Below are 14,282 nucleotides of genomic sequence, written 5' to 3' on the forward strand. Positions count from 1 at the left end.
AGCCTTAATGATATTAAACCAATTCTCCTTTTTTTGTGAGTGTCAATAGAAGGGAGAATACTTAAATACAAAATAATAAAGTACAAACCTGCAATTCTTGATGTTATGTGAATTTTGCTCAAAAACCTACAATCTATTAGAATATTTTGTTAATGGTCATCTTAGTTAGTCTTCAGTTTATTAGGTAGTTTCTTATCCCATCTTTAGTTCAAAATTGTTTCTTATAGAAACATTGTCTTTATATTCATGCTTGTGGGTAAGATTGTGGGTGAGTTTATCAGCATCAATGTTTTGGATCATACTGAATAATCCATGATATTACTTTACATTCTTAGCTCTCTCATCCTGATGATGGATAATTCAGTATGATCCAAAACATTGATGCTGATTAACTCACACACAATCTTACCCAGAAGCATGAATATAATATCATGGGTTGTGAAAATATACATAGTTAAACATTGTCTTTGTAAGTCTATAAATGGAGTTTTCATCTCCTTTGTTAAAAACAGCTACAACAACATTGATTTACCATAACAAGGTATCACAGCAGGTCGATGAGATTTCATAAAATATGGCAAAATTTTTAAGAAACCTTCAAGCCTTTTTTGATCTAGAATTTTCGCCAGAGATTTGTTTTTCGATCTTTTAAAATAAAAATCATTACATATATTTTTAGCTCTCTCATCCTGATGATGGATAATTCAATATGATCCAAAACCTTGATGCTGATTAACTCACACACAATCTTACCCAGAAGCATGAATATAATATCATGGGTTGTGAAAATATACATAGTTAAACATTGTCTTTGTAAGTCTATATATGGAGCTTTCATCTCCTTTGTTTAAAACAGCTACAACAACATTGATTTACCATAACACAGTATCAGAGCAGGTCGATGAGATTTCATAAAATATGGCAAATTTTTAAAGAAACCTTCAAGCCTTTTTTGATCTAGAATTTTCACCAAAGATTTGTTTTTCGATCTTTTAAAACAAAAATCATTACATATATTTTATAAAGTCTGGTTGAGGGTTTTGATTGCACAATTTCTTGGTTTGGGCAAAAGTCTTTGATTTTCAAAGGTTACATGTATTTGCATGTTGCTAACATGTGCTTTTTATGAGGTCCATGTTCTTACATGTGTTGTTGTACTATGAAAATTTATCATGTTTTGCCACAAGAGCGTTTCTTTGATTGGTTTTCATGATTTTTTCCCTTTAAAAATTATGGCAAGGTTATTATTAATTTTTTTCTCAAAAAATATCTGGTTGGTTTATAATTTTTTCCTCAAAAATTGTTGGTTGGGTTATACCATTTTACCTAAAAAACAAAGCTTTGTATTAATCCATGTCTCAGATTCTGTTGTTTTGTTTTGATTGATATTTCACCTCAAAAATCATGTCTGATTTTCCTAATTTTCCTCCTAAAAATATGGCTTTTTGTAGTTTGTTTTAATGCATCATGCTCATCTGCAAAGTTTGGAGGGTGTCGATTTTTCTTCAGTTTAGTCTCATGAGTTTATCCAACTAAAGCTACCAAACATTTAACACTCCCTCTTAGCTAGGGAGGACATACACAAGACAGATATCACACCATTGGTAATATTAGGAATGAGAAATTTTAAGGATATCTTTGATTAGAAGATATCCACCATTTTGGCATCACATTTGATATCATGAGTATTGGCCTTTTAGAATATCGACATTCAATATTCACAAAGTAGTCCAAAAGTTTTGATTTCATATCTGATATCATTAGTATTGGTCTCTCAAAGTATCAACATGTGATATTCACCAAGTACTCAAAAGGTTTTGATATCACATCTAATATCATGAGTATTGGTCTCCCAAAATATCAACATTCGATATTCACCAAGTACTCAAAAGGTTTTCATATCACATCTAATATCATCAGTATCGGTCTCCCAAAATATCAACACATGATATTCACCAAATACTCTTTGAGTAATGGCCTTCCAAAATGTTGAGATGCAAGATATTCACCAAGTACTGTGAGTAATGGCCTTCCAGAACATCAAGTCGCATGATATTCACCAAGTACTTTGTGTAATGGCCCTCCAAAACATCAATTTGTATAACATTTACCATGTACTCAAAAAAATGTTTATAAAGTATGTGGACATGCATTCTCATAATGCTTACCATACAAACATCTACCATCCACAATATAATCTATCATGATCTACATAGATATTGTGAGATATCTGTCATAGTAGAAAATTAAGTTATTGTAAGATTGTCACCTTTCAATAACTTCTACAAATACAAGTGATGATCATTTGGAAGTCATCACTTCCTTATGATGTACACAGGGGGTAGGCCCATTAACTCATGCAATCACACGCATGATACTAAAAGTTTACATGAAGTCAAAACTCTCTCTGATTCTGATATATCAAGATCTTCAAAATCAACTGAAACATATCCTCTATCCGCTCCTTCAGACGGATGTATCCGACTCACTCTGAACACCAATCTTTTGAGCTCCTTTATCTTTCTTTTGTGCCTGCATATTATTTGGTTGAATCTAAGATGTTTGTAGCTTTTTATATGAATCCTCTCTGAATATATTGCTTGCACTCTGCTCGATGTTATCCTTTTCTATTTGGTTTCTAAGCTATCCACTGACGACGTTTGATGAAAGGGTTCTAGTCAATGTCGTTTAACTGCTCTCACATAAGTATCTCATCCAAGCTCACAAATTAAAATTGGAAATTTAAATATGGAAGCGACATCCAATACATGTTTCCATTGCGTTTTCCTTGAAGGACGTAATTTACCCATTCGATGGTGAGCAAAAAAGACAAAAGAATTGTTAGAATGATTAGAATAACTGTGAGGGGGGGTGAATTAGTAATCCTCAGGTCTAGATGTACCAATTCAACTTTTAACAACTTAATCAAACTCACAAATCCACTTGATCCATATAGCGAATTATCAATAACTCAACTTATTCATATCAACACTTAGCTCCCTATTATAGTGTTTGCCAAATTGTAAAAACATATAACAAAAAATAACATGAAAACATGAAAACAACATTCACACAAATAGACACCAGGATTTAACATGGAAACCCAATTTGGGAAAAACCACCAAGTAACATACTGCCACTTTTTCACTCTTTTGAAGTTAGCTTAGTTTAGAGCCAACCATGTTAAAGGTTACAAAACACATAGTTAGGTGTGACCCTGTTAAAGGATTTAATCACCTTGTTATGAGTGGCTTTGTTAGAGGTCTTTAAAACATCCCATCAGAATGTCAACTTGATTAAAGGATTTACAACATGATTGTTAGGTCAACCTTTGATTAAAAGATTTTATTGCCACAATAGTTAGAAAGTAACAACGAGGTTAATATGATAAATTACAACTCACTTTGCATGTTCAGATCTCCATTCAGCTCATTCTTGGTTCATTGACTGGTCTTCATCACATTATTCATCCTTGATTTGCTTGGCAACACCTCAAGCAATCTTGCTTTCACCAACTTCTCACCTTTCCTCTCCAACTCTTGTTCTTCACTAGTTCTTCACAAATTCATCAGCCAACTAACATGTAAAACATCTTATATGCCTCCTTAAATAGACGAGTTTAATCTTTTGCCGCTTAACCATAACCATAGATCTTAGGATTTGGTCAGATTCATTGAATTTGTTCATCATTTTGTCCTTCTACTTCTTCCTTGTGTAATGTCCCCATTTTTGTCAGTATCAAAGTTTCAGGGGTTAGCCTATTATTGTGATCCTCGTAGGCTAATTATTGTGGATAGAGGGTCTTTTGAGATAGTGACTTGGCTTGAGAGGGTCTTATCTTCTCCGCAATTCAGTAAGCTACAGGTTTGTCTTTGTTTGGCTCAGATTGGACTTTGTTTGGGCTTAGTTTTGTGTACTTACTATTTAAGATAAGTTGGGTGTTGATAGAGATGGACCCTTTCTATTTTTGGGAAGTGCATTTGGTCACATGGAGAAATAATAGGTACGACTCCTATTTCAAACGACATATTTAAATGATGAGTATTTTGTGAGTTATTCTATTTATAGTGGCCAAATTATTATTGATTAATTAAATGGCTTATTATAAACTTATAATTTAACTTTGAAGGTTGAGTTATCATTGGAAAGAGCCATTTCTTAATTAGTTAAGCCAAGTCAAGTGAGAGAATCTAATGGAAGCTTCTAATTAATGTTGTGTGGTGAAGCTTCTTGAGTAAAGTTATATTTTGGCAACAAAAGGGAATCTTGAGGTTATAAATACAAGCCCATTCATTGAGAAAAACATGCTTGAATATTTATTTGCTTTGTTGCCTTTGTGGCTTTTTTGAGTTTCTTAAGTTTGTGCCCTTGCTGAGGTATAAGGGTCTGAAGTTGAAAGTGGTTCTAAAGATTGTATTGCGAATTGCTGCCGTTGTATAGCAATCTGCCATCACTCCTTACTGTTTTAACTGTGTCTAAAGGAGGTATTTGTTCCGTGGTAATTGTCCGATTTAAGGAGAGTTTGCTTGCTAAAGATTGTCTGGAGATTGTGAAGAGTTTCATTGAAATTTAAAATATCTCACTGTACTTGCATTATAGCAATCTCATCTGGGCATTTGTGGCTGCTGATTATATCCTGGGAAGCAGCGTTTGGATACTACAAGAAGGTATCAAACAGGTCTGATCTTGTGTACAATTTGTCCTAAGAGTTCGGTTATTAAATTATGTTATTTGAATGCAAGTTATATCTACAAATTGGGGCTCGTTAATGCCTTACTGTTGCTGTTATAATTGGTGTGAATTCTACCTAGGATTGGGCCACTAGACAGGCCTGATATCTTGCCTTCAGCCTTGGTTAGGAGAATGCAATGCTAGCATTCTAATGACAGTCGGGTGTGCATAATTTACCAGTACATGGTGCAGCTGCAGACCTATTAAATGCATGTGACCAGACCTGCAAATGGTGGACATCTGCTACAAATCAAAGTGAAACTAGGAGCAATAGGTTTCATCCAATTATAAAATTATTTGTTATATTGCAGCCTAGTTGGTTAACAAATAATTTCAGAGTTAGTGTGAAGTACTAGTCATCTTCATAATTATGTATTTTATTTCAGTAATTGTATTCATCTCTTAGAATTCATATGGCTGAAATTACCTGAAAAATTGTGCTTGATGTCATAATTAGTTGTGAGCAATTTGTTGAATTTCATAGCACTATGATCAAAATAAAATATCATATTTATAGTGGTATTTGAGCTTCCTTGCAAGGTGTTTGATGAAATGTCAAACAACTGAATAATAAAAGAATTTGGCGTTTGTCAAAGTTATAACTAGTTGGAGTTATTACAGTGGTATCAGAGTTTGCTTGCAAAGTGTTGACAAAATCTCAAACAACTGAATTATAAAAGAACTTGGTGTTTGATGAAGTTATAACCAGTGGGGTTATTATACCTTGAAACTTGTGGAATCTTCTCATTGAACCTTCACCTTAGATCGTTTAAAAAACTCAGTTCATGCATTGAATATGCCATCTCATCAATCCTCATCTTTAACACGTTTTGACGATTCTGTAAATTCAACTGTGTCGGCCTCAAATCTTGATTCTTTCACAAACTATTAATTTGCTGACACTCGGTCATCACTAGGTAGCTCGGTCACTACTAATCAGTCTCACTTGACTTACATTGGCTTGCTCGACCTTCATTGTGCTCGGTCGCTACTTAAGTTTTCTTCATCTTGCTTAGTCATTACTATCACTCAGCTAATACTTAAGTTCCTTAATCTTCTGCTCGGTGATGCTTAACTTCTTCATTGACTTCTATCAATCATCTCTTCTACACTTCAACTCATCTTTCTTCTTCACTTAATACAATGATCAAACAACATATTATCTTGTCAAATACTAACTGCTCAAGTGCCCTTTGTAGTTCCATCATACTTACTCCTCTTTACTCAACCACTCTACTAGTTCATCTTGTTATCTCTCTTTTCAAATCCTCTTTATCAATCAAATAATATAACACTCCACACAGTTTGCAAATGTTTTGCCAATAAGATTTGACATCAGTGACAACATAACAATTGTTCCAATAGTAGTTCCAACAATCTCCCTCTTTGGCATTGATGGCAACACCTTTAGTTACCATGCAATGGCAAAAGTGTTCTCTAGATTTTTACTGTCAACTCCTCTGTGTTCTATATCAAATCTTCATTATTATCCTTAAATTCTTTCTAGTTTTCATCCATACAACTTCTGATATGCTCCCTCTTTGATATATCTCTCATTTTCTTTAGATATTGGATAGTAACTTGACAAACATCTCCCTCTTTGACAACAATGCCAAAGACATCATGTACGCATCTCCCCCTTTATCTTCTAAACTAAATGATCTTTGAATTATCTCTCCCTCTTTCAACTTTGTTTACCTTTTTCCTTGACTGTATCACCATGTGCCTACTTGCAGCTTTATCAACTCATACTACTATCCTTTTCACATCTTTAGGCAGCTTCAAGAGTATGACCTCCTGCATCAATCTGCAAGATATTCTGATAATAACAATTGATGCATTGTTGCATCCCTTCTTAGTTTGCTTTAGATAGGAGAATGACCCCTAACTTACCTCGTAGATATACAAATGAATCCATGGGTAGTGCCTTAGTAAATATATCAGCTTTTTGTTCATTTGTAATTAGTAATTACATATTCCTATCTTACTTCTTTGTCTTGAACTACTTCCCTTAAGTATTAATACTTGATTGCAATGTGCTTTGTCTTTGTGTGCATCATAGGATTCGTGGTATGTTTATATCACCATAGGTTCAGTAATCTCTTCCTCCATACCTTCCAACATTTGCTTGATCCACACTATGTTTGAGCAATTAATTGCTGCTACAACATATTCAGCTTCTGCTGTGGATAGTGAAATACAATTTTGCTTCTTACTTGTCCATGAAATCAATCTCTTGCCTAGGAAGAAAACTCCTCCACTTGTGCTCTTTCTATCATCAATGTTTCTGGCCCAATCAACATCTATGTACACTTTCAACTCAAACTTGTTAGTCTTCTTATACCATTAACCATAGTCTTCTATTCCTTTTAGAAATCTCAATATCATTTTAACAGCCATCAAGCGGTTCTCCTTAGGATTAGCAAAAAATGTTGCAACAATTCCAATCGCCAATGCAATGTCAAGTCTGCTATGAACAACATATTGCAATTTGTCAAATATTGATCTATACAATGTCTGATTTACTTCAGCAGAGTCACCATTCTTTGAAAGTTTATGTTGACTAGTTATAGTTGTTCCAACTGGTCTTGAATCTTCATTCCAAAGGTCTTCAGTATCTCCTTGATTGTGTAATGTATATAACTCCTTTCATTTGATAGACTTGCAATCCAACAAAGAATTTTATCTCTCCAAACATTGACAGCTCAAATTATTTTTTCATCTCATTAGCAAATGATTTCCACATTAAATTATGTCCTCCAAATATGATATCATCAACAATATCTTATCCTCAAATTCACTTTTCAAATACAGATTACTATTATCATTAGTTCTTGCAAAACCAAATCTCGCCAAATATGTATGTAACCTTTCATACCATGCTCTAAGGGCTTGTTTCAAACCATACAATGCTTTGTGCAATTTGCATACCATGTTCTTCTTCCCAGGTTCAACAAATCCTTCAGGTTGTTCAATGTAGACTTCTTCCAAGATTTCATAAAAAAATGCAAATTTGACATCCATTTGATATACATTGAATCCTTTCTAGGTAGCATAAAAAAGTAATGTTCTTACTCCTTCTAACCTTGCAACTTGAGCAAATGTCTCTCCATAGTAAATTCCTTTCTCTTGTGCATATCCTTTGCAAACCAATCTTGCTTTGTTCCTTGTGACTTCACCTTTCTCATTCAACTTGTTTCTGAATACCCACTTGGTTCCAATCACATTCTTATCTTTTGGCCTTGGTATTAATGTTCATGTTTTGTTCTTCTCTATTTGATCAATCTCCTCATTCATTGCTCTAATCCAATCTTCATTCTCCAATGCATCTTCAATTGTTCTTGGCTCAAACTCACATATTAAACATGTATCATTCTTCAATTTGTTTCTTGTCATGACTCCTGAACCTTTATCTCCAATGATTTGATCGGGTGTGTGGTGTCTTCTCACATATTTTGCTAAAACAGGTTCAGATCTTCTTTCTCCTTGTTGTAGTTCACTTGGTCCAGCTTGCTCGTCTTCTCCAAGTATTTCCTGCTGGGACTCTACTTCCTCTGTTTGGTGTTTGGTCTCCTTTGCCTGTGACTCGACCTCTATAGCCTAATGCTCAACAAAGCTTCTTTGTTGTAACTCGACAATGCCTGTCTGTTAATGCTCGACTGTCTCTTTCTCTTGTTCAAGTAAAGTACTTGGTTCTCCTTCATAGATGTATACAAAGTTTTTGTAGTCTTCAGGTTCCTTCTTGCATTCTTCTTCATTTGTTTCTGCAAATTCATCAACTCTAACATTTGCACTTTCCACAATTTTGTTAGTGTTATTAGTCAAACACACTTGTATGCCTTGCTTTTAGTGGAATATTCTAAAAATATACCTTCATCGGTCTTTGCATAAAATTTTCCATTCCTTGCATCTTTCAATATATAACACTTGCTTCCAAATACTTTAAAACATTTGACTTTAAGTGCATAGCCATAACAAAATTCAAAAGGGGTTTTGTTTGCAACTTTCTTGACTTGAACTCCCTTAAGTGTATAAACAACAATACTTATAGCTTCTCTCCAATACTTTTCTGAAACATTATTTTCCATCATTAGTGTTTTTGCACAGTCCATGATTGATCTATTTATTCTTTCAGCTATCCCATTTTGTGGTGGAGTCTTTCTGTTTTGATTCCTTTGTCATTGCAAAATGTATTGAATTTCTCTGATATGAATTCACCTCCTCTGTTTGATCTCGAGCATTTCAGACTTTTACTTGTTTTTTTTTCAACTCTAGCCAAATACCACTTAAACATTTGAAAAACATCAAATTTTTCTTTGAGAAACATCATAGTCATCATTCTAAAATCCAGAGGAATCATCAACAAATAAGATAAAGTACTTCTCACCATAATACCTTTGCACTCCAATAGTACCACATAAATCACTATGAACCAACTCCAAAATATCATTAGAAGAATAGATCTTGGTCTTGAAACTATACTTTGTCATTTTTCTCATTTGACATTGTTTGCACATCACTTTATCAAGTTTTCTCAATCTTGGTAAGCCTCTTACTTTTTCCATCTTACTAATGCTTACCAAATTATCAAAGTTCACATGACACAACCTCTTATGCCATAACCAAACATCTTTAAATTGTGCAAATAAGCATGTATTTTCAAATAGGTTTGAAAAGAACAAGTTACCTCTTGTTTGTTCTCCACTTCTAATTAGTTCACCAGTGGCACCATAGATTTTTGCCTTCTGGTTTTGAAATTCAACTTGGTAGCTTGAACTATTCAGTTGTGCCATACTCAACAGATTATATTTCAGTCCATCAGCCCAATATGCATTGTCACATCTGATCTTGTCATTCAATATAATAGATTCTTTACCTTTCACATAGCATAGTGCATCATTGCCAAATTTAACACAACTTTCATTATAGTGTTCTAGCTTTTCAAACGTACTTGTATCACCAGTCATATGATGTAAACAACCACTATATATTGTCCATTTATCATTCTTACTAACACGTGAAGTAATCCTCAATCTTTTCATCTTCATCAAATTCATCTTTGATTGCAACATAAACTTCTTCATAATGTTCATCAGAATCACTTTCAGAACCATCGTCTTCAGCAATGTAACAAGATTTCCCTTGCAGTGTTTGTTACATTAGTTGTCTTTGTTGTGTCTCCTTCCTCCGGATCTATTGTCTTTCCTTTCTTCATTTTCATCTCTATTATGACACTCTGCAGCAAAATGACCAACTTTATAACATGTAAAACAAATTATAGTAAGTTTACCTTTATATTTGTCTTTACCTCTTGGTAATCTTCTTGCCAATAATGCTTCTAGATCCTCAAGGTCATCATCTAATTCACTATCACTGTCCACAAAGTTACTTTTTGAACTTTTTCTTTGTTTAGATTGATCAAGGCTGAATTGAGACTTGAAAGCAGATTCAACACTAGGTGTATAATTATCAAAATTTGACAATTCAAATGCAATGAGTCTACCAGTAAGACTATCCAGGGTTAGGTCATTATCAGGCAGAGACTCTAATGGCATAAACAAGAGGTTCTTAACACCTTGTTGATCATAGTCTCTTCAGGTATGTCTGCTCCAACACCTCTAATTGCATTCACCAATTCTTTAATTTGGCCACAATATTGGGCAACAGTTTCTCCTTCTTTCATTCTCATGTCATCAAAATTGCCTCTCAAACTTTTAGCTTTAGCCCTCAACACATTTTTGTCTCCTCCATGAATTTGTGCCAACTTATCTCACATTTGCTTTGCAGTAATGCAATCCTTCACATAATCAAACTCCACATAACTTAGAGAAGATGCCAGATCTATCATCATTTGATTGTGCTTTTGCTTTTCTTTTATTTGCTCAATTGTCCTAGGTCTAGGTGCTTCTTTGTATTCATTGTCCAAGTAGTATAGTGCAAAATCTCCAACTCCAGATAGATGCAATCTCATCAAATGTTGCCATGCAGGGAAGTTCTCTTTGTTCATCTTGGGTACTTTTTTGTACATCTTGATCTTTAGCTTAAGTCCCTTCAAACTTTCCTTGCAAGCACCAGAAGCTCTAGTACTGATTGTTAGAGTGATTAGAATAACTAAGAGGAGGGTGAATCAATTATCCTCAGGTCCAGATGTACCAATCCAACTTTAACAACTTCAAACAACTTAATCAAACTCATAAATCCACTTGGTCCATACAGAAAATTATGAGTAACTCAACTTATTCATATCAACACTTGCTCCTTGTTATAGTGTAAGCCAAATTGTAGAAACATATAATAGTAAATAACATGAAACATGAAAACAACATTCAAATAAATATGACATCAGGATTTAACGTGGAAACCCAATTTGAGAAAAACCACCAAGTAACATGCTACCACTTTTTCACTCTTCTGAAGAGAGCTCGATTAAGAGCCAACCCTGTTAAAGGATTTAATCACCTTGTTAGAGGTCTTTTAAAACATCCCATCAGAATGTCACCTTGATTAAAGGATTTACAACATAACTATTAAGTCAACCTTGATTAAAGGATTTTACTGCCACAATGGTTAGAAAGTAACAACTAGGTTGATTTGATAATTACAACTCACTTTGCATGTTCAGATCTCCCATTAGCTCATTCCTGGTTTATTGACTAGTCTTCATCACATTCTCTATGTTTGATATGCTTGGCAACACCTCAAGCAATCTTTCTTTCACCAACTTCTCACTTTACCTCTGCAACTCTTGTCCTTCACAAATTCGCCACCCAACTAACATGCAAAACATCTCATATGCCACTTTAAATAGACGGGTTTAATCTTTTGCCACTTAAAAATTACTGTAGATCTTGGATTTGATCAGATTCATTAAATTTGTTCGTCACTTTGTCCTACTTCTTTCCTTGAAACTTCTGGAAAATTCTCATTAAATCTTCGCCTTAGATCACTTAACAAACTCAATTCATGCATTAAATATGCCAACTCATCAATCCTATCTTTAACACGTTTTGACTATTTTGTAAATTCAATTGTGTCGGCCTCAAATCTTGATTCTTTCACAAACTATTAATTTGCTGACACGTGGTCATCACTAGGTATTTGTCTCAATCGGCTTACACTAGCTTGCTCGGCCATCACTGTGGTCGATCGCTACTTCAATTTTCTTCACATGGTCAGTCATTACCATCACTCAACTAATACTTAAGTTCCTCAATCTCATGCTTGGTAATCACTCTACACTGTTAGCAAATGTCTTACCAGTAAGGTTTGATATCAACGACAACATAACAATTGTTCCAATTGTAGTTCCAACAGGAATGGTACAAAATTATTCTATCATCTCCATCTTTGTTGTCAATGTTTTGACCTCTTCAGCTTACAAATATCTTCTTAATTTCATGAAATTACTATCAACTGTTAGTACATTCCTTTCCTATTACCCCAACATTTTTCATATTTATATTATTGTTTATAAGGTCTGTCTTCTTCACTATGAGATTGTTACATCCCAATGTTGGGTCCATTTGAAATGTTCATATAACCGTTGAGGTTTCATGTGAAGTCAATTGGCAGGTAAAATTAGTTATAATCATGTGAAATGGTAAGATGGTTAATCATTATATTTTCATATGAAGTTGGCATGCTAGTTAACCGTTATGATGATATTTTAATGTTATTTTAGAAAATTGCTTATTCATCATGAATTCATGGAAAGTGAAATGGCAATTAGCCATTATGATAGTTTATGATTAATCACTAGTTATGGTAATTGTTATTATATTGAGGAATATGATATAATTGTGGAGAATTTCCTTGCAGGAGCACACCAAGGGGTGGAAGCATTGGCAGAAAAGTACTGGGCACAGGGGCACCACCCATCATTGGACAAATCGGTATGAGTCTTGAACCACCATGACTAAGGGTAAATGGCTAGGCAAGCAAGAGTGTACATTAGCCGACCATAAGCTAACCAGTCAATTCATAGCACTTACCAATTAAAGAAAAATATTAAGCATTTAAATAATAATATGAATTGTTACCTTTTAAATTGAGATCATTGTGGAGTCTCTTGATTATATTCCATATATTGACACCATGCTATCATGACATCTATACTTACATGTATATATGTGCGTAAAATCAATATAACGATACAAAAGAAATATATGATTAAGTTTATGCACATATATGTATATATGTACGTACAAATGGAGGTGGCAAAGATAACATGTTGCCAATATATTTTAAAATCTTTTGGATGGAGAACCTTTATAATTATCATTATTATTGTTCCAATGGATTTGAGCGATGTCTTATATTTCCATTGGGCCTTGTATGTTTCAAACCCTCCTTCCAATATTTCCAACCGATGGTGATGTGTGTTAAATCAATGGAAATATAATCTCTAAGTCTTTATTTTCGATCCATGGCTTTGAGCATATGTCGTGTTTGTATCGGCACATTTCGTCTTTTAAATTTTTATTAGCATTTGAAGAGTTATCTTGAGGCCGATAGTGGCCATGTACATCATATCTTCTTGATAACTGATGGAGTGCATGGAAGTTATATACACTTCCCGCTGCCTTAGTTATTGCTCTTGGAAGTTCATTTCTAAATCGCACTTGATTGCTCTGAGTCGAAGACTCACTATTATTACCAGCTTTAAATCACAATTCAGAAATTTGTTGCAAAATTGAAGTTTGTGGTAGCTAGGCCACGATAGTGATCATAACCAGCATATTCAGGCCACGAAATTTGATTAATCAGCTCCGTTTATATGTTCTTATCTTGCGGATTATTGAAAAGATATATTCCCATGATGGCATGATTGTATGATGCATATTGGCCATAACCAAAAGGCCAAGAGCTTATCGATTTTGAAAGCAAATGAGTTGTTTCTTCAATCCGTTATTCTTTTGTTTGAGATTCTCAGGTGATATTACTAATACAACCCTGCATCCTCATGCACGATGGACATCATTGTAATTGCTTTTCAATCACTTGTAAATGTGTAACATGTATGTTGCATGTAGAGCTGTTTTTGATATAAGGCATAAGCTCTGATTCTTTTATTTTATTTCTGATCTTGCATGATAACTACATAGGGGCAGATCATACTCCCCATAACATGTTCTTTACTATATTATGCATAAAGAAATCTTGTGAGAATCTGAATCCTATATTATGATACTTTGACTTACTCACTGGTATTTGTTGTATACTAGCTGTAGTAAGAATCAGAAAGGTATTTAAAGAAACCATATGTTAAAGATCTCATTATTATAGTAGTCTCCTGTGATGCACCCAGGGCTCGTAAAGCCATGTGAATGGGTGAAGAGGAGAGGAATCCTACAAGGAAGAACAAACTATGATCAAATTCTCAAATTGCATAAACATCTTAAAAGGAAATTACTAAAACATCCAAATCAGCTCATGATTGTCCAAGTATACTCAGTTGTCAAGTCAAGTGGCGGAATTAAGTACCAGGATGCTCAGTCGCTGGTCAAGGTGCTCCATGTCTATTTCGAGTAGGGAGGGCTTTTCTCGGATGA

The 14,282-nt window shown here is 34.2% G+C and overlaps 1 protein-coding gene across 8 annotated transcripts in view; it reads right to left on the reverse strand.

The window, feature by feature from the left end:
- Positions 1 to 14,282, reverse strand: part of LOC149556326 (uncharacterized) — a 205,906-nt gene that overhangs the window by 41,068 nt on the left and 150,556 nt on the right. The gene's annotated exons all lie outside the window — the stretch shown is intronic.

The sequence above is a fragment of the Cupressus sempervirens genome, chromosome 5 (assembly GCF_028749045.1).
Source record: "Cupressus sempervirens isolate cs-2001-9-10 chromosome 5, ASM2874904v1, whole genome shotgun sequence".
Lineage (NCBI taxonomy): Eukaryota > Viridiplantae > Streptophyta > Pinopsida > Cupressales > Cupressaceae > Cupressus > Cupressus sempervirens.